Genomic DNA, 24,920 nt, shown 5'->3' with positions numbered 1-24,920 from the left:
TACTGCTGCCACCTGGTCGACGTTCATTGTATCTTTCCTTTTTTAATTATTACTGTGGTCAGTCCTGCAGGAGCAATATGCCACTACATGTAAACCTTAACGTTGTCTGAGCTACCTTAACGAAGATATCCTCGAGTTTTCAAAAAAAGATTTCACATGGTGACGAGGAATTTCGCTACCATAAGAGAGTCATAGTACTCCTGCCTGCTGCTCCCACTTTTCTAAGCCCTTTCTCTCTATCATTTCTTGCTATGGCCTGCCCTACGGACCCGATGTGCCACTATATGCCCACGTTAACGTCGTCACTGTTACTCCCACTACGAGTCTCTCGAGTTAGCAAATGTACGTAGCCGGATGACGAGGCATTTGGCTACCTTAAGAGTGTCATAGTTACTGGAGCCAGATGCTCCCCCTTCTTTGAATCTTTCCTCTCTTTAATTCGTACTGTGGTTAGTCCTGCAGAAGCGATATGCCACCACCTGTCCATGTTACCGTTGTCTGAGTTACTTCAACGACGATATCCTCGAGTTTTCAAATAAATTTCGCCGAGTGACGAGGCATTTAGCTACCTTAAGAGAGTTATAGTTACTGCTACCACCTGCTCGACGTTCATTGTATCTTTCCTTTCTTTAATTATTACTGTGGTCAGTCCTGCAGGAGCAATATGCCACTACATGTAAACCTTAACGTTGTCCGAGCTACCTTAACGAAGTTATCCTCGAGTTTTCAAAAAAAATATCACATGGTGACGAGGCATTTGGCTACCTTAAGAGAGTCATAGTAATCCTGCCTGCTGCTCCATCTTTTCTAAGCCCTTTCTCTCCATCATTCTTGCTATGGCCTGTCCTACGGACCCGATGTGCCACTATATGCCCACGTTAACGTCGTCACTGTTACTCCCACTACGAGTCTCTCGAGTTAGCAAATGTACGTAGCCGGATGACGAGGCATTTGGCTACCTTAAGAGAGTCATAGTTACTGGAGCCAGCTGCTCCCCCTTCTTTGAATCTTTCCTCTCTTTAATTCGTACTGTGGTTAGTCCTGCAGAAGCGATATGCCACCACCTGTCCATGTTACCGTTGTCTGAGTTACTTCAACGACGATATCCTCGAGTTTTCAAATAAATTTCGCCGAGTGACGAGGCATTTGGCTACCTTAAGAGAGTTATAGTTACTGCTGCCTACTGCTGCCACCTGCTCGACGTTCATTGTATCTTTCCTTTCTTTAATTATTACTGTGGTCAGTCCTGCAGGAGCAATATGCCACTACATGTAAACCTTAACGTTGTCCGAGCTACCTTAACGAAGTTATCCTCGAGTTTTCAAAAAAAATATCTCATGGTGACGAGGCATTTGGCTACCTTAAGAGAGTCATAGTAATCCTGCCTGCTGCTCCATCTTTTCTAAGCCCTTTCTCTCCATCATTCTTGCTATGGCCTGTCCTACGGACCCGATGTGCCACTATATGCCCACGTTAACGTCGTCACTGTTACTCCCACTACGAGTCTCTCGAGTTAGCAAATGTAAGTAGCCGGATGAGGAGGCATTTGGCTACCTTAAGAGAGTCATAGTTACTGGAGCCAGCTGCTCCCCCTTCTTTGAATCTTTCCTCTCTTTAATTCGTACTGTGGTTAGTCCTGCAGAAGCGATATGCCACCACCTGTCCATGTTACCGTTGTCTGAGTTACTTCAACGACGATATCCTCGAGTTTTCAAATAAATTTCGCCGAGTGACGAGGCATTTGGCTACCTTAAGAGAGTTATAGTTACTGCTGCCACCTGGTCGACGTTCATTGTATCTTTCCTTTTTTAATTATTACTGTGGTCAGTCCTGCAGGAGCAATATGCCACTACATGTAAACCTTAACGTTGTCCGAGCTACCTTAACGAAGTTATCCTCGAGTTTTCAAAAAAAATATCACATGGTGACGAGGCATTTGGCTACCTTAAGAGAGTCATAGTAATCCTGCCTGCTGCTCCATCTTTTCTAAGCCCTTTCTCTCCATCATTCTTGCTATGGCCTGTCCTACGGACCCGATGTGCCACTATATGCCCACGTTAACGTCGTCACTGTTACTCCCACTACGAGTCTCTCGAGTTAGCAAATGTAAGTAGCCGGATGAGGAGGCATTTGGCTACCTTAAGAGAGTCATAGTTACTGGAGCCAGCTGCTCCCCCTTCTTTGAATCTTTCCTCTCTTTAATTCGTACTGTGGTTAGTCCTGCAGAAGCGATATGCCACCACCTGTCCATGTTACCGTTGTCTGAGTTACTTCAACGACGATATCCTCGAGTTTTCAAATAAATTTCGCCGAGTGACGAGGCATTTGGCTACCTTAAGAGAGTTATAGTTACTGCTGCCACCTGGTCGACGTTCATTGTATCTTTCCTTTTTTAATTATTACTGTGGTCAGTCCTGCAGGAGCAATATGCCACTACATGTAAACCTTAACGTTGTCTGAGCTACCTTAACGAAGATATCCTCGAGTTTTCAAAAAAAGATTTCACATGGTGACGAGGAATTTCGCTACCATAAGAGAGTCATAGTACTCCTGCCTGCTGCTCCCACTTTTCTAAGCCCTTTCTCTCTATCATTTCTTGCTATGGCCTGCCCTACGGACCCGATGTGCCACTATATGCCCACGTTAACGTCGTCACTGTTACTCCCACTACGAGTCTCTCGAGTTAGCAAATGTACGTAGCCGGATGACGAGGCATTTGGCTACCTTAAGAGTGTCATAGTTACTGGAGCCAGCTGCTCCCCCTTCTTTGAATCTTTCCTCTCTTTAATTCGTACTGTGGTTAGTCCTGCAGAAGCGATATGCCACCACCTGTCCATGTTACCGTTGTCTGAGTTACTTCAACGACGATATCCTCGAGTTTTCAAATAAATTTCGCCGAGTGACGAGGCATTTAGCTACCTTAAGAGAGTTATAGTTACTGCTACCACCTGCTCGACGTTCATTGTATCTTTCCTTTCTTTAATTATTACTGTGGTCAGTCCTGCAGGAGCAATATGCCACTACATGTAAACCTTAACGTTGTCCGAGCTACCTTAACGAAGTTATCCTCGAGTTTTCAAAAAAAATATCACATGGTGACGAGGCATTTGGCTACCTTAAGAGAGTCATAGTAATCCTGCCTGCTGCTCCATCTTTTCTAAGCCCTTTCTCTCCATCATTCTTGCTATGGCCTGTCCTACGGACCCGATGTGCCACTATATGCCCACGTTAACGTCGTCACTGTTACTCCCACTACGAGTCTCTCGAGTTAGCAAATGTACGTAGCCGGATGACGAGGCATTTGGCTACCTTAAGAGAGTCATAGTTACTGGAGCCAGCTGCTCCCCCTTCTTTGAATCTTTCCTCTCTTTAATTCGTACTGTGGTTAGTCCTGCAGAAGCGATATGCCACCACCTGTCCATGTTACCGTTGTCTGACTTACTTCAACGACGATTTCCTCGAGTTTTCAAATAAATTTCGCCGAGTGACGAGGCGTTTGGCCACCTTAAGAGAGTCATAGTTACTGCTGCCAGCTGCTTGACGCACTTTGTATCTTTCCACTCTTTAATTATTACTGTGGTCAGTCCTGCAGGAGCAATATGCCACTACATGTAAACCTTAACGTTGTCCGAGCTACCTTAACGAAGATATCCTCGAGTTTTCAAAAAAAATATCACATGGTGACGAGGCATTTGGCTACCTTAAGAGAGTCATAGTAATCCTGCCTGCTGCTCCATCTTTTCTAAGCCCTTTCTCTCCATCATTCTTGCTATGGCCTGTCCTACGGACCCGATGTGCCACTATATGCCCACGTTAACGTCGTCACTGTTACTCCCACTACGAGTCTCTCGAGTTAGCAAATGTATGTAGCCGGATGACGTGGCATTTGGCTACCTTAAGAGAGTCATAGTTACTGGAGCCAGCTGCTCCCCCTTCTTTGAATCTTTCCTCTCTTTAATTCGTACTGTGGTTAGTCCTGCAGAAGCGATATGCCACCACCTGTCCATGTTACCGTTGTCTGAGTTACTTCAACGACGATATCCTCGAGTTTTCAAATAAATTTCGCCGAGTGACGAGGCATTTGGCTACCTTAAGAGAGTTATAGTTACTGCTGCCACCTGCTCGACGTTCATTGTATCTTTCCTTTCTTTAATTATTACGGTGGTCAGTCCTGCAGGAGCAATATGCCACTACATGTAAACCTTAACGTTGTCTGAGCTACCTTAACGAAGATATCCTCGAGTTTTCAAAAAAAAATTTCACATGGTGACGGGGAATTTCGCTACCATAAGAGAGTCATAGTGCTCCTGCCTGCAGCTCCCACTTTTCTAAGCCCTTTCTCTCTATCATTTCTTGCTATGGCCTGTCCTACGGACCCGATGTGCCACTATATGCCCACGTTAATGTCGTCACTGTTACTCCCACTACGAGTCTCTCGAGTTACCAAATGTACCTCGTCGGATGACGAGGCATTTGGCTACCTTAAGAGAGTCATAGTTACTGCAGCCAGCTGCTCCCTCTTCTTTGAATCTTTCCTCTCTTTAATTCGTACTGTGGTTAGTCCTGCAGAAGCGATATGCCACCACCTGTCCATGTTACCGTTGTCTGAGTTACTTCAACGACGATTTCCTCGAGTTTTCAAATAAATTTCGCCGAATGACGAGGCCTTTGGCTACCTTAAGAGAGTCATAGTTACTGCTGCCAGCTGCTCGACGTACTTTGTATATTTCCACTCTTTAATTATTACTGTGGTCAGTCCTGCAGGAGCAATATGCCACCACATGTAAACCTTAACGTTGTCTGAGCAACCTTAACGAAGATATCCTCGAGTTTTCAAAAAAAAATTTCACATGGTGACGAGGAATTTCGCTACCATAAGAGAGTCATAGTACTCCTGCCTGCTGCTCCCACTTTTCTAATCCCTTTCTCTCTATCATTTCTTGCTATGGCCTGTCCTACGGACCCGATGTGCCACTATATGCAAACGTTAACGTCGTCACTGTTACTCCCACTACGAGTCTCTCTAGTTACCAAATGTACCTCGTCGGATGACGAGGCATTTGGCTCTCTTAAGAGAGTCATAGTTACTGCAGCCAGCTGCCCCCCCTTCTTTGAATCTTTCCTCTCTTTAATTCGTACTGTGCTTAGTCCTGCAGAAGCGATATGCCACCACCTGTCCATGTTACCGTTGTCTGAGTTACTTCAACGACGATTTCCTCGAGTTTTCAAATAAATTTCGCCGAGTGACGAGGCGTTTGGCTACCTTAAGAGAGTCATAGTTACTGCTGCCAGCTGCTCGACGTACTTTGTATCTTTCCACTCTTTAATTATTACTGTGGTCAGTCCTGCAGGAGCAATATGCCACTACATGTAAACCTTAACGTTGTCCGAGCTACCTTAACGAAGATATCCTCGAGTTTTCAAAAAAAATATCACGTGGTGACGAGGCATTTGGCTACTTTAAGAGAGTCATAGTAATCCTACCTGCTGCTCCATCTTTTCTAAGCCCTTTCTCTCCATCTTTCTTGCTATGGCCTGCCCTACGGACCCGATGTGCCACTATATGCCCACGTTAACGTCGTCACTGTTACTCCCACTACGAGTCTCTCGACTTAGCAAATGTACGTAGCCGGATGACGAGGCATTTGGCTACCTTAAGAGAGTCATAGTTACTGCAGCCAGCTGCTGCCCCTTCTTTGAATCTATCCTCTCTTTAATTCGTACTGTGGTTAGTCCTCCAGAAGCGACATGCCACCACCTGTCCATGTTACCGTTGTCTGAGTTACTTCAACGACGATATCCTCGAGTTTTCAAATAAATTTCGCCGAGTGACGAGGCATTTGGCTACCTTAAGAGAGTTATAGTTACTGCTGCCACCTGCTCGACGTTCATTGTATCTTTCCTTTCTTTAATTGTTACTGTGGTCAGTCCTGCAGGAGCAATATGCCACTACATGTAAACCTTAACGTTGTCTGAGCTACCTTAACGATGATTTCCTCGAGTTTTCAAAAAAAAATTTCACATGGTGACGAGGAATTTCGCTACCATAAGAGAGTCATAGTACTCCTGCCTGCAGCTCCCACTTTTCTAAGCCCTTTCTCTCTATCATTTCTTGCTATGGCCTGTCCTACAAACCCGATGTGCCACTATATGCCCACGTTAACGTCGTCACTGTTACTCCCACTACGAGTCTCTCGAGTTACCAAATGTACCTCGTCGGATGACGAGGCATTTGGCTACCTTAAGAGTGTCATAGTTACTGCAGCCAGCTGCTCCCCCTTCTTTGAATCTTTCCTCTCTTTAATTCGTACTGTGCTTAGTCCTGCAGAAGCGATATGCCACCACCTGTCCATGTTACCGTTGTCTGAGTTACTTCAACGACGATTTCCTCGAGTTTAAAATAAATTTCGCAGAGTGACGAGGCGTTTGGCTACCTTAAGAGAGTCATAGTTACTGCTGCCAGCTGCTCGACGTACTTTGTATCTTTTCCACTCTGTAATTATTACTGTGGTCAGTCCTGCAGGAGCAATATGCCACTACATGTAAACCTCAACGTTGTCCGAGCTACCTTAACGAAGATATCCTCTAGTTTTCAAAAAAAATATCACATGGTGACGAGGCATTTGGCTACCTTAAGAGAGTCATAGTAATCCTGCCTGTTGCTCCATCTTTTCTAAGCCCTTTCTCTCCATCATTCTTGCTATGGCCTGTCCTACGGACCAGATGTGCCACTATATGCCCACGTTAACGTCGTCACTGTTACTCCCACTACGAGTCTCTCGAGTTAGCAAATGTAAGTAGCCGGATGAGGAGGCATTTGGCTACCTTAAGAGAGTCATAGTTACTGGAGCCAGCTGCTCCCCCTTCTTTGAATCTTTCCTCTCTTTAATTCGTACTGTGGTTAGTCCTGCAGAAGCGATATGCCACCACCTGTCCATGTTACCGTTGTCTGAGTTACTTCAACGACGATATCCTCGAGTTTTCAAATAAATTTCGCCGAGTGACGAGGCATTTGGCTACCTTAAGAGAGTTATAGTTACTGCTGCCACCTGGTCGACGTTCATTGTATCTTTCCTTTTTTAATTATTACTGTGGTCAGTCCTGCAGGAGCAATATGCCACTACATGTAAACCTTAACGTTGTCTGAGCTACCTTAACGAAGATATCCTCGAGTTTTCAAAAAAAGATTTCACATGGTGACGAGGAATTTCGCTACCATAAGAGAATCATAGTACTCCTGCCTGCTGCTCCCACTTTTCTAACCCTTTCTCTCTATCATTTCTTGCTATGGCCTGCCCTACGGACCCGATGTGCCACTATATGCCCACGTTAACGTCGTCACTGTTACTCCCACTACGAGTCTCTCGAGTTAGCAAATGTACGTAGCCGGATGACGAGGCATTTGGCTACCTTAAGAGTGTCATAGTTACTGGAGCCAGCTGCTCCCCCTTCTTTGAATCTTTCCTCTCTTTAATTCGTATTGTGGTTAGTCCTGCAGAAGCGATATGCCACCAACTGTCCATGCTACCGTTGTCTGAGTTACTTCAACGACGATTTCCTCGAGTTTTCAAATAAATTTCGCCGAGTGACGAGGCGTTTGGCCACCTTAAGAGAGTCATAGTTACTGCTGCCAGCTGCTCGACGCACTTTGTATCTTTCCACTCTTTAATTATTACTGTGGTCAGTCCTGCAGGAGCAATATGCCACTACATGTAAACCTTAACGTTGTCCGAGCTACCTTAACGAAGATATCCTCGAGTTTTCAAAAAAAATATCACATGGTGACGAGGCATTTGGCTACCTTAAGAGAGTCATAGTAATCCTGCCTGCTGCTCCATCTTTTCTAAGCCCTTTCTATCCATCATTCTTGCTATGGCCTGTCCTACGGACCCGATGTGCCACTATATGCCCACGTTAACGTCGTCACTGTTACTCCCACTACGAGTCTCTCGAGTTAGCAAATGTATGTAGCCGGATGACGTGGCATTTGGCTACCTTAAGAGAGTCATAGTTACTGGAGCCAGCTGCTCCCCCTTCTTTGAATCTTTCCTCTCTTTAATTCGAACTGTGGTTAGTCCTGCAGAAGCGATATGCCACCACCTGTCCATGTTACCGTTGTCTGAGTTACTTCAACGACGATATCCTCGAGTTTTCAAATAAATTTCGCCGAGTGACGAGGCATTTGGCTACCTTGAGAGAGTTATAGTTACTGCTGCCACCTGCTCGACGTTCATTGTATCTTTCCTTTATTTAATTATTACGGTGGTCAGTCCTGCAGGAGCAATATGCCACTACATGTAAACCTTAACGTTGTCTGAGCTACCTTAACGAAGATATCCTCGAGTTTTCAAAAAAAAATTTCACATGGTGACGGGGAATTTCGCTACCATAAGAGAGTCATAGTACTCCTGCCTGCAGCTCCCACTTTTCTAAGCCCTTTCTCTCTATCATTTCTTGCTATGGCCTGTCCTTCGGACCCGATGTGCCACTATATGCCCACGTTAATGTCGTCACTGTTACTCCCTCTACGAGTCTCTCGAGTTACCAAATGTACCTCGTCGGATGACGAGGCATTTGGCTCTCTTAAGAGAGTCATAGTTACTGCAGCCAGCTGCTGCCCCTTCTTTGAATCTTTCCTCACTTTAATTCGTACTGTGGTTAGTCCTCCAGAAGCGACATGCCACCACCTGTCCATGTTACCGTTGTCTGAGTTACTTCAACGACGATATCCTCGAGTTTTCAAATAAATTTCGCCGAGTGACGAGGCATTTGGCTACCTTAAGAGAGTTATAGTTACTGCTGCCACCTGCTCGACGTTCATTGTATCTTTACTTTCTTTAATTGTTACTGTGGTCAGTCCTGCAGGAGCAATATGCCACTACATGTAAACCTTAACGTTGTCTGAGCTACCTTAACGAAGATATCCTCGAGTTTTCAAAAAAAAATTTCACATGGTGACGAGGAATTTCGCTACCATAAGAGAGTCATAGTACTCCTGCCTGCAGCTCCCACTTTTCTAAGCCCTTTCTCTCTATCATTTCTTGCTATGGCCTGTCCTACAGACCCGATGTGCCACTATATGCCCACGTTAACGTCGTCACTGTTACTCCCACTACGAGTCTCTCGAGTTACTAAATGTACCTCGTCGGATGACGAGGCATTTGGCTACCTTAAGAGTGTCATAGTTACTGCAGCCAGCTGCTCCCCCTTCTTTGAATCTTTCCTCTCTTTAATTCGTACTGTGGTTAGTCCTGCAGAAGCGATATGCCACCACCTGTCCATGTTACCGTTGTCTGAGTTACTTCAACGACGATTTCCTCGAGTTTAAAATAAATTTCGCAGAGTGACGAGGCGTTTGGCTACCTTAAGAGAGTCATAGTTACTGCTGCCAGCTGCTCGACGTACTTTGTATCTTTTCCACTCTGTAATTATTACTGTGGTCAGTCCTGCAGGAGCAATATGCCACTACATGTAAACCTTAACGTTGTCCGAGCTACCTTAACGAAGATATCCTCGAGTTTTCAAAAAAAATATCACATGGTGACGAGGCATTTGGCTACCTTAAGAGAGTCATAGTAATCCTGCCTGCTGCTCCATCTTTTCTAAGCCCTTTCTCTCCATCATTCTTGCTATGGCCTGTCCTACGGACCCGATGTGCCACTATATGCCCACGTTAACGTCGTCACTGTTACTCCCACTACGAGTCTCTCGAGTTAGCAAATGTACGTAGCCGGATGACGAGGCATTTGGCTACCTTAAGAGAGTCATAGTTACTGGAGCCAGCTGCTCCCCCGTCTTTGAATCTTTCCTCTCTTTAATTCGTACTGTGTTTAGTCCTGCAGAAGCGATATGCCACCACCTGTCCATGTTACCGTTGTCTGAGTTATTTCAACGACGATATCCTCGAGTTTTCAAATAAATTTCGCCGAGTGACGAGGCATTTGCCTACCTTAAGAGAGTTATAGTTACTGCTGCCACCTGCTCGACGTTCATTGTATCTTTCCTTTCTTTAATTATTACTGTGGTCAGTCCTGCAGGAGCAATATGCCACTACATGTAAACCTTAACGTTGTCTGAGCAACCTTAACGAAGATATCCCCGAGTTTTCAAAAAAAAATTTCACATGGTGACGAGGAATTTCGCTAACATAAGACAGTCATTGTACTCCTGCCTGCTGCTCCCACTTTTCTAAGCCCTTTCTCTCTATCATTTCTTGCTATGGCCTGTCCTACGGACCTGATGTGCCACTATATGCCCACGTTAACGTCGTCACTGTTACTCCCACTACGAGTCTCTCTAGTTACCAAATGTACCTCGTCGGATGACGAGGCATTTGGCTCCCTTAAGAGAGTCATAGTTACTGCAGCCAGCTGCTCCCCCTTCTTTGAATCTTTCCTCTCTTTAATTCGTACTGTGCTTAGTCCTGCAGAAGCGATATGCCACCACCTGTCCATGTTACCGTTGTCTGAGTTACTTCAACGACGATTTCCTCGAGTTTTCAAATAAATTTCGCCGAGTGACGAGGCGTTTGACTACCTTAAGAGAGTCATAGTTACTGTTGCCAGCTGCACGACGTACTTTGTATCTTTCCACTCTTTAATTATTACTGTGGTCAGTCCTGCAGGAGCAATATGCCACTACATGTAAACCTTAACGTTGTCCGAGCTACCTTAACGAAGATATCCTCGAGTTTTCAAAAAAAATATCACGTGGTGACGAGGCATTTGGCTACCTTAAGAGAGTCATAGTAATCCTACCTGCTGCTCCATCTTTTCTGAGCCCTTTCTCTCCATCATTCTTGCTATGGCCTGCCCTACGGACCCAATGTGCCACTGTATGCCCACGTTAACGTCGGCACTGTTACTCCCACTACGAGTCTCTCGAGTTAGCAAATGTACGTAGCCGGATGACGAGGCATTTGGCTACCTTAAGAGAGTCATAGTTACTGCGGCCAGCTGCTGCCCCTTCTTTGAATCTTTCCTCTCTTTAATTCGTACTGTGGTTAGTCCTGCAGAAGCGACATGCCACCACCTGTCCATGTTACCGTTGTCTGAGTTACTTCAAGGACGATATCCTCGAGTTTTCAAATAAATTTCGCCGAGTGACGAGGCATTTGGCTACCTTAAGAGAGTTATAGTTACTGCTGCCACCTGCTCGACGTTCATTGTATATATCCTTTCTTTAATTATTACTGTGGTCAGTCCTGCAGGAGCAATATGCCACTACATGTAAACCTTAACGTTGTCTGAGCAACCTTAACGAAGATATCCTCGAGTTTTCAAAAAAAAATTTCACATGGTGACGAGGAATTTCGCTACCATAAGAGAGTCATAGTACTCCTGCCTGCTGCTCCCACTTTTCTAAGCCCTTTCTCTCTATCATTTCTTGCTATGGCCTGTCCTACGGACCCGATGTGCCACTATATGCAAACGTTAACGTCGTCACTGTTACTCCCACTACGAGTCTCTCGAGTTACCAAATGTACCTCGTCGGATGACGAGGCATTTGGCTACCTTAAGAGAGTCATAGTTACTGCAGCCAGCTGCTCCCCATTCTTTGAATCTTTCCTCTCTTTAATTCGTACTGTGGTTAGTCCTGCAGAAGCGATATGCCACCACCTGTCCATGTTACCGTTGTCTGAGTTATTTCAACGACGATATCCCCGAGTTTTCAAATAAATTTCGCCGAGTGACGAGGCATTTGCCTACCTTAAGAGAGTTATAGTTACTGCTGCCACCTGCTCGACGTTCATTGTATCTTTCCTTTCTTTAATTATTACTGTGGTCAGTCCTGCAGGAGCAATATGCCACTACATGTAAACCTTAACGTTGTCTGAGCAACCTTAACGAAGATATCCCCGAGTTTTCAAAAAAAAATTTCACATGGTGACGAGGAATTTCGCTACCATAAGACAGTCATTGTACTCCTGCCTGCTGCTCCCACTTTTCTAAGCCCTTTCTCTCTATCATTTCTTGCTATGGCCTGTCCTACGGACCCGATGTGCCACTATATGAACACGTTAACGTCGTCACTGTTACTCCCACTACGAGTCTCTCTAGTTACCAAATGTACCTCGTCGGATGACGAGGCATTTGGCTCCCTTAAGAGAGTCATAGTTACTGCAGCCAGCTGCTCCCTCTTCTTTGAATCTTTCCTCTCTTTAATTCGTACTGTGCTTAGTCCTGCAGAAGCGATATGCCACCACCTGTCCATGTTACCGTTGTCTGAGTTACTTCAACGACGATTTCCTCGAGTTTTCAAATAAATTTCGCCGAGTGACGAGGCGTTTGGCTACCTTAAGAGAGTCATAGTTACTGCTGCCAGCTGCACGACGTACTTTGTATCTTTCCACTCTTTAATTATTACTGTGGTCAGTCCTGCAGGAGCAATATGCCACTACATGTAAACCTTAACGTTGTCCGAGCTACCTTAACGAAGATATCCTCGAGTTTTCAAAAAAAATATCACGTGGTGACGAGGCATTTGGCTACCTTAAGAGAGTCATAGTAATCCTACCTGCTGCTCCATCTTTTCTGAGCCCTTTCTCTCCATCATTCTTGCTATGGCATGCCCTACGGACCCAATGTGCCACTGTATGCCCACGTTAACGTCGGCACTGTTACTCCCACTACGAGTCTCTCGAGTTAGCAAATGTACGTAGCCGGATGACGAGGCATTTGGCTACCTTAAGAGAGTCATAGTTACTGGAGCCAGCTGCTCCCCCTTCTTTGAATCTTTCCTCTCTTTAATTCGTACTGTGGTTAGTCCTGCAGAAGCGATATGCCACCACCTGTCCATGTTACCGTTGTCTGAGTTATTTCAACGACGATATCCTCGAGTTTTCAAATAAATTTCGCCGAGTGACGAGGCATTTGCCTACCTTAAGAGAGTTATAGTTACTGCTGCCACCTGCTCGACGTTCATTGTATCTTTCCTTTCTTTAATTATTACTGTGGTCAGTCCTGCAGGAGCAATATGCCACTACATGTAAACCTTAACGTTGTCTGAGCAACCTTAACGAAGATATCCCCGAGTTTTCAAAAAAAAATTTCACATGGTGACGAGGAATTTCGCTACCATAAGACAGTCATTGTACTCCTGCCTGCTGCTCCCACTTTTCTAAGCCCTTTCTCTCAATCATTTCTTGCTATGGCCTGTCCTACGGACCCGATGTGCCACTATATGCCCACGTTAACGTCGTCACTGTTACTCCCACTACGAGTCTCTCTAGTTACCAAATGTACCTCGTCGGATGACGAGGCATCTGGCTCCCTTAAGAGAGTAATAGTTACTGCAGCCAGCTGCTCCCCCTTCTTTGAATCTTTCCTCTCTTTAATTCGTACTGTGCTTAGTCCTGCAGAAGCGATATGCCACCACCTGTCCATGTTACCGTTGTCTGAGTTACTTCAACGACGATTTCCTCGAGTTTTCAAATAAATTTCGCCGAGTGACGAGGCGTTTGGCTACCTTAAGAGAGTCATAGTTACTGCTGCCAGCTGCACGACGTACTTTGTATCTTTCCACTCTTTAATTATTACTGTGGTCAGTCCTGCAGGAGCAATATGCCACTACATGTAAACCTTAACGTGGTCCGAGCTACCTTAACGAAGATATCCTCGAGTTTTGAAAAAAAATATCACGTGGTGACGAGGCATTTGGCTACCTTAAGAGAGTCATAGTAATCCTACCTGCTGCTCCATCTTTTCTGAGCCCTTTCTCTCCATCATTCTTGCTATGGCCTGCCCTACGGACCCAATGTGCCACTGTATGCCCACGTTAACGTCGGCACTGTTACTCCCACTACGAGTCTCTCGAGTTAGCAAATGTACGTAGCCGGATGACGAGGCATTTGGCTACCTTAAGAGAGTCATAGTTACTGCGGCCAGCTGCTGCCCCTTCTTTGAATCTTTCCTCTCTTTAATTCGTACTGTGGTTAGTCCTGCAGAAGCGACATGCCACCACCTGTCCATGTTACCGTTGCCTGAGTTACTTCAACGACGATATCCTCGAGTTTTCAAATAAATTTCGCCGAGTGACGAGGCATTTGGCTACCTTAAGAGAGTTATAGTTACTGCTGCCACCTGCTCGACGTTCATTGTATCTATCCTTTCTTTAATTATTACTGTGGTCAGTCCTGCAGGAGCAATATGCCACTACATGTAAACCTTAACGTTGTCTGAGCAACCTTAACGAAGATATCCTCGAGTTTTCAAAAAAAAATTTCACATGGTGAGGAGGAATTTCGCTACCATAAGAGAGTCATAGTACTCCTGCCTGCTGCTCCCACTTTTCTAAGCCCTTTCTCTCTATCATTTCTTGCTATGGCCTGTCCTACGGACCCGATGTGCAACTATATGCAAACGTTAACGTCGTCACTGTTACTCCCACTACGAGTCTCTCGAGTTACCAAATGTACCTCGTCGGATGACGAGGCATTTGGCTACCTTAAGAGAGTCATAGTTACTGCAGCCAGCTGCTCCCCCTTCTTTGAATCTTTCCTCTCTTTAATTCGTGCTGTGGTTAATCCTGCAGAAGCGATATGCCACCACCTGTCCATGTTACCGTTGTCTGAGTTACTTCAACGACGATTTCCTCGAGTTTAAAATAAATTTCGCAGAGTGACGAGGCATTTGGCTACCTTAAGAGAGTCATAGTAATCCTACCTGCTGCTCCATCTTTTCTAAGCCCTTTCTCTCCATCATTCTTGCTATGGCCTGCCCTACGGACCCAATGAGCCACTGTATGCCCACGTTAACGTCGTCACTGTTACTCCCACTACGAGTCTCTCGAGTTAGCAAATGTACGTAGCCGGATGACGAGGCATTTGGCTACCTTAAGAGAGTCATAGTTACTGCAGCCAGCTGCTGCCCCTTCTTTGAATCTTTCCTCTCTTTAATTCGTACTGTGGTTAGTCCTGCAGAAGCGACATGCCACCACCTGTCCATGTTACCGTTGTCTGAGTTACTTCAACGACGATATCCTCGAGTTTTCAAATAAATTTCGCCGAGTGACGAGGCATTTGGCTACCTTAAGAGAGTTATAGTTACTGCTGCCACCTGCTCGACGTTTATTGTATCTTTCGTTTCTTTAATTATTACTGTGGTCAGTCCTGCAGAAGCGATATGCCAGCACCTGTCCATGTTACCGTTGTCTGAGTTACTTCAATGACGATTTCCTCGAGTTTTCAAATAAATTTCGCCGAGTGACGAGGCGTTCGGCTACCTTAAGAGAGTCATAGTTACTGCTGCCAGCTGCTCGACGTACTTTGTATCTTTCCACTCTTTAACTATTACTGTGGTCAGTCCTGCAGGAGCAATATGCCACTACATGTAAACCTTAACGTTGTCCGAGCTACCTTAACGAAGATATCCTCGAGTTTTCAAAAAAAATATCACATGGTGACGAGGCATTTGGCTACCTTAAGAGAGTCATAGTTACTGCAGCCAGCTGCTGCCCCTTCTTTGAATCTTTCCTCTCTTTAATTCGTACTGTGGTAGTCCTGCAGAAGCGATATGCCACCACCTGTCCATGTTACCGTTGTCTAAGTTACTTCAACGACGATTTCCTCGAGTTTTCAAATAAATTTCGCCGAGTGACGAGGCGTTTGGCTACCTTAAGAGAGTCAAAGTTACTGCTGCCAGCTGCTCGACGTACTTTGTATCTTTCCACTCTTTAATTATTACTGTGGTCAGTCCTGCAGGAGCAATATGCCACTACATGTAAACCTTAACGTTGTCTGAGCTACCTTAACGAAGATATCCTCGAGTTTGCAAAAAAAATATCACGTGGTGACGAGGCATTTGGCTACCTTAAGAGAGTCATAGTAATCCTGCCTGCTGCTCCATCTTTTCTAAGCCCTTTCTCTCCATCATTCTTGCTATGGCCTGTCCTACGGACCCGATGTGCCACTATATGCCCACGTTAACATCGTCACTGTTACTCCCACTACGAGTCTCTCGAGTTAGCAAATGTATGTAGCCGGATGTCGTGGCATTTGGCTACCTTAAGAGAGTCATAGTTACTGGAGCCAGCTGCTCCCCCTTCTTTGAATCTTTCCTCTCTTTAATTCGTACTGTGGTTAGTCCTGCAGAAGCGATATGCCACCACCTGTCCATGTTACCGTTGTCTGAGTTACTTCAACGACGATATCCTCGAGTTTTCAAATAAATTTCGCCGAGTGACGAGGCATTTGGCTACCTTAAGAGAGTTATTGTTACTGCTGCCACCTGCTCGACGTTCATTGTATCTTTCCTTTCTTTAATTATTACGGTGGTCAGTCCTGCAGGAGCAATATGCCACTACATGTAAACCTTAACGTTGTCTGAGCTACCTTAACGAAGATATCCTCGAGTTTTCAAAAAAAAATTTCACATGGTGACGAGGAATTTCGCTACCATAAGAGAGTCATAGTACTCCTGCCTGCAGCTCCCACTTTTCTAAGCCCTTTCTCTCTATCATTTCTTGCTATGGCCTGTCCTACGGACCCGATGTGCCACTATATGCCCACGTTAACGTCGTCACTGTTACTCCCACTTCGAGTCTCTCGAGTTAGCAAATGTACGTAGCCGGATGATGAGGCATTTGGCTACCTTAAGAGATTCATAGTTACTGCAGCCAGCTGCTCCCCCTTCTATGAATCTTTCCTCTCTTTAATTCGTACTGTGGTTAGTCCTGCAGAAGCGATATGCCACCACCTGTCCATGTTACCGTTGTCTGAGTTACTTCAACGACGATTTCCTCGAGTTTTCAAATAAATTTCGCCGAGTGACGAGGCGTTTGGCTACCTTAAGAGAGTCATAGTTACTGCTGCCACCTGCTCGACGTACTTTGTAACTTTCCACTCTTTAATTATTACTGTGGTCAGTCCTGCAGGAGCAATATGCCACTACATGTAAACCTTAACGTTGTCCGAGCTACCTTAACGAAGATATCCTCGAGTTTTCAAAAAAAATATCACGTGGTGACGAGGCATTTGGCTACCTTAAGAGAGTCATAGTAATCCTGCCTGCTGCTCCATCTTTTCTAAGCCCTTTCTCTCCATCATTCTTGCTATGGCCTGTCCTACGGACCCGATGTGCCACTATATGCCCACGTTAACGTCGTCACTGTTACTCCCACTACGAGTCTCTCGAGTTAGCAAATGTATGTAGCCGGATGACGTGGCATTTGGCTACCTTAAGAGAGTCATAGTTACTGGAGCCAGCTGCTCCCCCTTCTTTGAATCTTTCCTCTCTTTAATTCGTACTGTGGTTAGTCCTGCAGAAGCGATATGCCACCACCTGTCCATGTTACCGTTGTCTGAGTTACTTCAACGACGATATCCTCGAGTTTTCAAATAAATTTCGCCGAGTGACGAGGCATTTGGCTACCTTAAGAGAGTTATAGTTACTGGTGCCACCTGCTCGACGTTCATTGTATCTTTCCTTTCTTTAATTATTACGGTGGTCAGTCCTGCAGGAGCAATATGCCACTACATGTAAACCTTAACGTTGTCTGAGCTACCTTAACGAAGATATCCTCGAGTTTTCAAAAAAAAATTTCACATGGTGACGAGGAATTTCGCTACCATAAGAGAGTCATAGTACTCCTGCCTGCTGCTCCCACTTTTCTAAGCCCTTTCTCTCTATCATTTCTTGCTATGGCCTGTCCTACGGACCCGATGTGCCACTATATGCCCACGTTAACGTCGTCACTGTTACTCCCACAACGAGTCTCTCGAGTTAGCAAATGTACGTAGCCGGATGATGAGGCATTTGGCTACCTTAAGAGAGTCATAGTTACTGCAGCCAGCTGCTCCCCCTGCTTTGAATCTTTCCTCTCTTTAATTCGTACTGTGGTTAGTCCTGCAGAAGCGATATGCCACCACCTGTCCATGTTACCGTTGTCTGAGTTACTTCAACGACGATTTCCTCAAGTTTTCAAATAAATTTCGCCGAGTGACGAGGCGTTTCGCTACCTTAAGAGAGTCATAGTTACTGCTTCCAGCTGCTCGACGTACTTTGTATCTTTCCACTCTTTAATTATTACTGTGGTCAGTCCTGCAGGAGCAATATGCCACTACATGTAAACCTTAACGTTGTCCGAGCTACCTTAACGAAGATATCCTCGAGTTTTCAAAAAAAATATCACGTGGTGACAAGGCATTTGGCTACCTTAAGAGAGTCATAGTAATCCTGCCTGCTGCTCCATCTTTTCTAAGCCCTTTCTCTCCATCATTCTTGCTATGGCCTGTCCTACGGACCCGATGTGCCACTATATGCCCACGTTAACATCGTCACTGTTACTCCCACTACGAGTCTCTCGAGTTAGCAAATGTATGTAGCCGGATGTCGTGGCATTTGGCTACCTTAAGAGAGTCATAGTTACTGGAGCCAGCTGCTCCCCCTTCTTTGAATCTTTCCTCTCTTTAATTCGTACTGTGGTTAGTCCTGCAGAAGCGATATGCCACCACCTGTCCATGTTACCGTTGTCTGAGTTACTTCAACGACGATTTCCTCAAGTTTTCAAATAAATTTCGCCGAGTGACGAGGCATTTGGCTACCTTAAGAGAGTTATAGTTACTGCTGCCACCTGCTCGACGTTCATTGTATCTTTCGTTTCTTTAATTATTACTGTGGTCAGTCCTGCAGAAGCGATATGCCACCACCTGTCCATGTTACCGTTGTCTGAGTTACTTCAACGACGATTTCCTCGAGTTTTCAAATAAATTTCGCCGAGTGACGAGGCGTTAGGCTACCTTAAGAGAGTCATAGTTACTGCTGCCAGCTGCTCGACGTACTTTGTATCTTTCCACTCTTTAATTATTACTGTGGTCAGTCCTGCAGGAGCAATATGCCACTACATGTAAACCTTTACGTTGTCCGAGCTACCTTAACGAAGATATCCTCGAGTTTTCAAAAAAAATATCACATGGTGACGAGGCATTTGGCTACCTTAAGAGAGTCATAGTAATCCTGCCTGCTGCTCCATCTTTTCTAAGCCCTTTCTCTCCATCATTCTTGCTATGGCCTGCCCTACGGACCCGATGTGCCACTATATGCCCACGTTAACGTCGTCACTGTTACTCCCACTACGAGTCTCTCGAGTTAGCAAATGTACGAAGCCGGATGACGAGGCATTTGGCTACCTTAAGAGAGTCATAGTTACTGCAGCCAGCTGCTGCCCCTTCTTTGAATCTTTCCTCTCTTTAATTCGTACTGTGGTTAGTCCTGCAGAAGCGATATGCCACCACCTGTCCATGTTACCGTTGTCTGAGTTACTTCAACGACGATTTCCTCGAGTTTTCAAAGAAATTTCGCCGAGTGACGAGGCGTTAGGCTACCTTAAGAGAGTCATAGTTACTGCTGCCAGCTGCTCGACGTACTTTGTATCTTTCCACTCTTTAATTATTACTGTGGTCAGTCCTGCAGGTGCAATATGCCACTACATGTAAACCTTTACGTTGTCCGAGCTACCTTAACGAAGATATCCTCGAGTTTTCAAAAAAAATATCACATGGTGACGAGGCATTTGGCTACCTTAAGAGAGTCATAGTAATCCTGCCTGCTGCTCCATCTTTTCTAAGCCCTTTCTCTCCATCATTCTTGCTATGGCCTGCCCTACGGACCCGATGTGCCACTATATGCCCACGTTAACGTCGTCACTGTTACTCCCACTACGAGTCTCTCGAGTTAGCAAATGTACGAAGCCGGATGACGAGGCATTTGGCTACCTTAAGAGAGTCATAGTTACTGCAGCCAGCTGCTGCCCCTTCTTTGAATCTTTCCTCTCTTTAATTCGTACTGTGGTTAGTCCTGCAGAAGCGATATGCCACCACCTGTCCATGTTACCGTTGTCTAAGTTACTTCAACGACGATTTCCTCGAGTTTTCAAATAAATTTCTCCGAGTGACGAGGCGTTTGGCTACCTTAAGAGAGTCATAGTTACTGCTGCCAGCTGCTCGACGTACTTTGTATCTTTCCACTCTTTAATTATTACTGTGGTCAGTCCTGCAGGAGCAATATGCCACTACATGTAAACCTTAACGTTGTCCGAGCTACCTTAACGAAGATATCCTCGAGTTTTCAAAAAAAATATCACGTGGTGACGAGGCATTTGGCTACCTCAAGAGAGTCATAGTAATCCTGCCTGCTGCTCCATCTTTTCTAAGCCCTTTCTCTCCATCATTCTTGCTATGGCCTGTCCTACGGACCCGATGTGCCACTATATGCCCACGTTAACGTCGTCACTGTTACTCCCACTACGAGTCTCTCGAGTTACCAAATGTATGTAGCCGGATGACGTGGCATTTGGCTACCTTAAGAGAGTCATAGTTACTGGAGCCAGCTGCTCCCCCTTCTTTGAATCTTTCCTCTCTTTAATTCGTACTGTGGTTAGTACTGCAGAAGCGATATGCCACCACCTGTCCATGTTACCGTTGTCTGAGTTACTTCAACGACGATATCCTCGAGTTTTCAAATAAATTTCGCCGAGTGACGAGGAATTTGGCTACCTTAAGAGAGTAATAGTTACTGCTGCCACCTGCTCGACGTTCATTGTATCTTTCCTTTCTTTAATTATTACGGTGGTCAGTCCTGCAGGAGCAATATGCCACTACATGTAAACCTTAACGTTGTCTGAGCTACCTTAACGAAGATATCCTCGAGTTTTCAAAAAAAAATTTCACATGGTGACGAGGAATTTCGCTACCATAAGAGAGTCATAGTAATCCTGCCTGCTGCTCCATCTTTTCTAAGCCCTTTCTCTCAATCATTCTTGCTATGGCCTGTCCTACGGACCCGATGTGCCACTATACGCCCACGTTAACGTCGTCACTGTTACTCCCACTACGAGTCTCTCGAGTTAGCAAATGTACGTAGCCGGATGACGAGGCATTTGGCTACCTTAAGAGAGTCATAGTTACTGCAGCCAGCTGCTGCCCCTTCTTTGAATCTTTCCTCTCTTTAATTCGTACTGTGGTTAGTCCTGCAGAAGCGATATGCCACCACCTGTCCATGTTACCGTTGTCTAAGTTACTTCAACGACGATTTCCTCGAGTTTTCAAATAAATTTCGCCGAGTGACGAGGCGTTTGGCTACCTTAAGAGAGTCATAGTTACTGCTGCCAGCTGCTCGACGTACTTTGTATCTTTCCACTCTTTAATTATTACTGTGGTCAGTCCTGCAGGAGCAATATGCCACTACATGTAAACCTTAACGTTGTCCGAGCTACCTTAACGAAGATATCCTCGAGTTTTCAAAAAAAATATCACGTGGTGACGAGGCATTTGGCTACCTTAAGAGAGTCATAGTAATCCTGCCTGCTGCTCCATCTTTTCTAAGCCCTTTCTCTCCATCATTCTTGCTATGGCCTGTCCTACGGACCCAATGTGCCACTGTATGCCCACGTTAACGTCGTCACTGTTACTCCCACTACGAGTCTCTCGAGTTAGCAAATGTACGTAGCCGGATGACGAGGCATTTGGCTACCTTAAGAGAGTCATAGTTACTGCAGCCAGCTGCTGCCCCTTCTTTGAATCTTTCCTCTCTTTCATTCGTACTGTGGTTAGTCCTGCAGAAGCGATATGCCACCACCTGTCCATGTTACCGTTGTCTGAGTTACTTCAACGACGATATCCTCGAGTTTTCAAATAAATTTCGCCGAGTGACGAGGCATTTGGCTACCTTAAGAGAGTTATAGTTACTGCTGCCACCTGCTCGACGTTCATTGTATCTTTCGTTTCTTTAATTATTACTGTGGTCAGTCCTGCAGAAGCGATATGCCACCACCTGTCCATGTTACCGTTGTCTGAGTTACTTCAACGACGATTTCCTCGAGTTTTCAAATAAATTTCGCCGAGTGACGAGGCGTTAGGCTACCTTAAGAGAGTCATAGTTACTGCTGCCAGCTGCTCTACGTACTTTGTATCTTTCCACTCTTTAATTATTACTGTGGTCAGTCCTGCAGGAGCAATATGCCACTACATGTAAACCTTTACGTTGTCCGAGCTACCTTAACGAAGATATCCTCGAGTTTTCAAAAAAAATATCACATGGTGACGAGGCATTTGGCTACCTTAAGAGAGTCATAGTAATCCTGCCTGCTGCTCCATCTTTTCTAAGCCCTTTCTCTCCATCATTCTTGCTATGGCCTGCCCTACGGACCCGATGTGCCACTATATGCCCACGTTAACGTCGTCACTGTTACTCCCACTACGAGTCTCTCGAGTTAGCAAATGTACGAAGCCGGATGACGAGGCATTTGGCTACCTTAAGAGAGTCATAGTTACTGCAGCCAGCTGCTGCCCCTTCTTTGAATCTTTCCTCTCTTTAATTCGTACTGTGGTTAGTCCTGCAGAAGCGATATGCCACCACCTGTCCATGTTACCGTTGTCTAAGTTACTTCAACGACGATTTCCTCGAGTTTTCAAATAAATTTCGCCGAGTGACGAGGCGTTTGGCTACCTTAAGAGAGTCATAGTTACTGCTGCCAGCTGCTCGACGTACTTTGTATCTTTCCACTCTTTAATTATTACTGTGGTCAGTCCTGCAGGAGCAATATGCCACTACATGTAAACCTTAACGTTGTCCGAGCTACCTTAACGAAGATATCCTCGAGTTTTCAAAAAAAATATCACGTGGTGACGAGGCATTTGGCTACCTCAAGAGAGTCATAGTAATCCTGCCTGCTGCTCCATCTTTTCTAAGCCCTTTCTCTCCATCATTCTTGCTATGGCCTGTCCTACGGACCCGATGTGCCACTATATGCCCACGTTAACGTCGTCACTGTTACTCCCACTACGTGTCTCTCGAGTTAGCAAATGTATGTAGCCGGATGACGTGGCATTTGGCTACCTTAAGAGAGTCATAGTTACTGGAGCCAGCTGCTCCCCCTTCTTTGAATCTTTCCTCTCTTTAACTCGTACTGTGGTTAGTACTGCAGAAGCGATATGCCACCACCTGTCCATGTTACCGTTGTCTGAGTTACTTCAACGACGATATCCTCGAGTTTTCAAATAAATTTCGCCGAGTGACGAGGCATTTGGCTACCTTAAGAGAGTTATAGTTACTGCTGCCACCTGCTCGACGTTCATTGTATCTTTCCTTTCTTTAATTATTACGGTGGTCAGTCCTGCAGGAGCAATATGCCACTACATGTAAACCTTAACGTTGTCTGAGCTACCTTAACGAAGATATCCTCGAGTTTTCAAAAAAAAATTTCACATGGTGACGAGGAATTTCGCTACCATAAGAGAGTCATAGTACTCCTGCCTGCAGATCCCACTTTTCTAAGCCCTTTCTCTCTATCATTTCTTGCTATGGCCTGTCCTACGGACCCGATGTGCCACTATATGCCCACGTTAAGGTCGTCACTGTTACTCCCACTACGAGTCTCTCGAGTTACCAAATGTACCTCGTCGGATGACGAGGCATTTGGCTACCTTAAGAGAGTCATAGTTACTGCAGCCAGCTGCTCCCTCTTCTTTGAATCTTTCCTCTCTTTAATTCGTACTGTGGTTAGTCCTGCAGAAGCGATATGCCACCACCTGTCCATGTTACCGTTGTCTGAGTTACTTCAACGACGATATCCTCGAGTTTTCAAATAAATTTCGCCGAGTGACGAGGCGTTTGACTACCTTAAGAGAGTCATAGTTACTGCTGCCACCTGCTCGACGTACTTTGTATCTTTCCACTCTTTAATTATTACTGTGGTCAGTCCTGCAGGAGCAATATGCCACTACATGTAAACCTTAACGTTGTCCGAGCTACCTTGACGAAGATATCCTCGAGTTTTCAAAAAAAATATCACATGGTGACGAGGCATTTGGCTACCTTAAGAGAGTCATAGTAATCCTGCCTGCTGCTCCATCTTTTCTAAGCCCTTTCTCTCCATCATTCTTGCTATGGCCTGCCCTACGGACCCGATGTGCCACTATATGCCCACGTTAACGTCATCACTGTTACTCCCACTACGAGTCTCTCGAGTTAGCAAATGTACGTAGCCGGATGACGAGGCATTTGGCTACCTTAAGAGAGTCATAGTTACTGCAGCCAGCTGCTGCCCCTTCTTTGAATCTTTCCTCTCTTTAATTCGTACTGTGGTTAGTCCTGCAGAAGCGATATGCCACCACCTGTCCATGTTACCGTTGTCTAAGTTACTTCAACGACGATTTCCTCGAGTTTTCAAATAAATTTCGCCGAGTGACGAGGCGTTTGGCTACCTTAAGAGAGTCATAGTTACTGCTGCCAGCTGCTCGACGTACTTTGTATCTTTCCACTCTTTAATTATTACTGTGGTCAGTCCTGCAGGAGCAATATGCCACTACATGTAAACCTTAACGTTGTCCGAGCTACCTTAACGAAGATATCCTCGAGTTTTCAAAAAAAATATCACGTGGTGACGAGGCATTTGGCTACCTTAAGAGAGTCATAGTAATCCTGCCTGCTGCTCCATCTTTTCTAAGCCCTTTCTCTCCATCATTCTTGCTATGGCCTGTCCTACGGACGCGATGTGCCACTATATGCCCACGTTAACGTCGTCACTGTTACTCCCACTACGAGTCTCTCGAGTTAGCAAATGTATGTAGCCGGATGACGTGGCATTTGGCTACCTTAAGAGAGTCTTTGTTACTGGAGCCAGCTGCTCCCCCTTCTTTGAATCTTTCCTCTCTTTAATTTGTACTGTGGTTAGTCCTGCAGAAGCGATATGCCACCACCTGTCCATGTTACCGTTGTCTGAGTTACTTCAACGACGATATCCTCGAGTTTTCAAATAAATTTCGCCGAGTGACGAGGCATTTGGCTACCTTAAGAGAGTCATAGTTACTGCAGCCAGCTGCTCCCCCTTCTTTGAATCTTTCCTCTCTTTAATTAGTACTGTGGTTAGTCCTGCAGAAGCGATATGCCACCACCTGTCCATGTTACCGTTGTCTGAGTTACTTC

Source organism: Schistocerca americana, chromosome 4, assembly GCF_021461395.2.
Source record: "Schistocerca americana isolate TAMUIC-IGC-003095 chromosome 4, iqSchAmer2.1, whole genome shotgun sequence".
Lineage (NCBI taxonomy): Eukaryota > Metazoa > Arthropoda > Insecta > Orthoptera > Acrididae > Schistocerca > Schistocerca americana.
Note: the sequence above shows the minus strand (reverse complement) of the source record.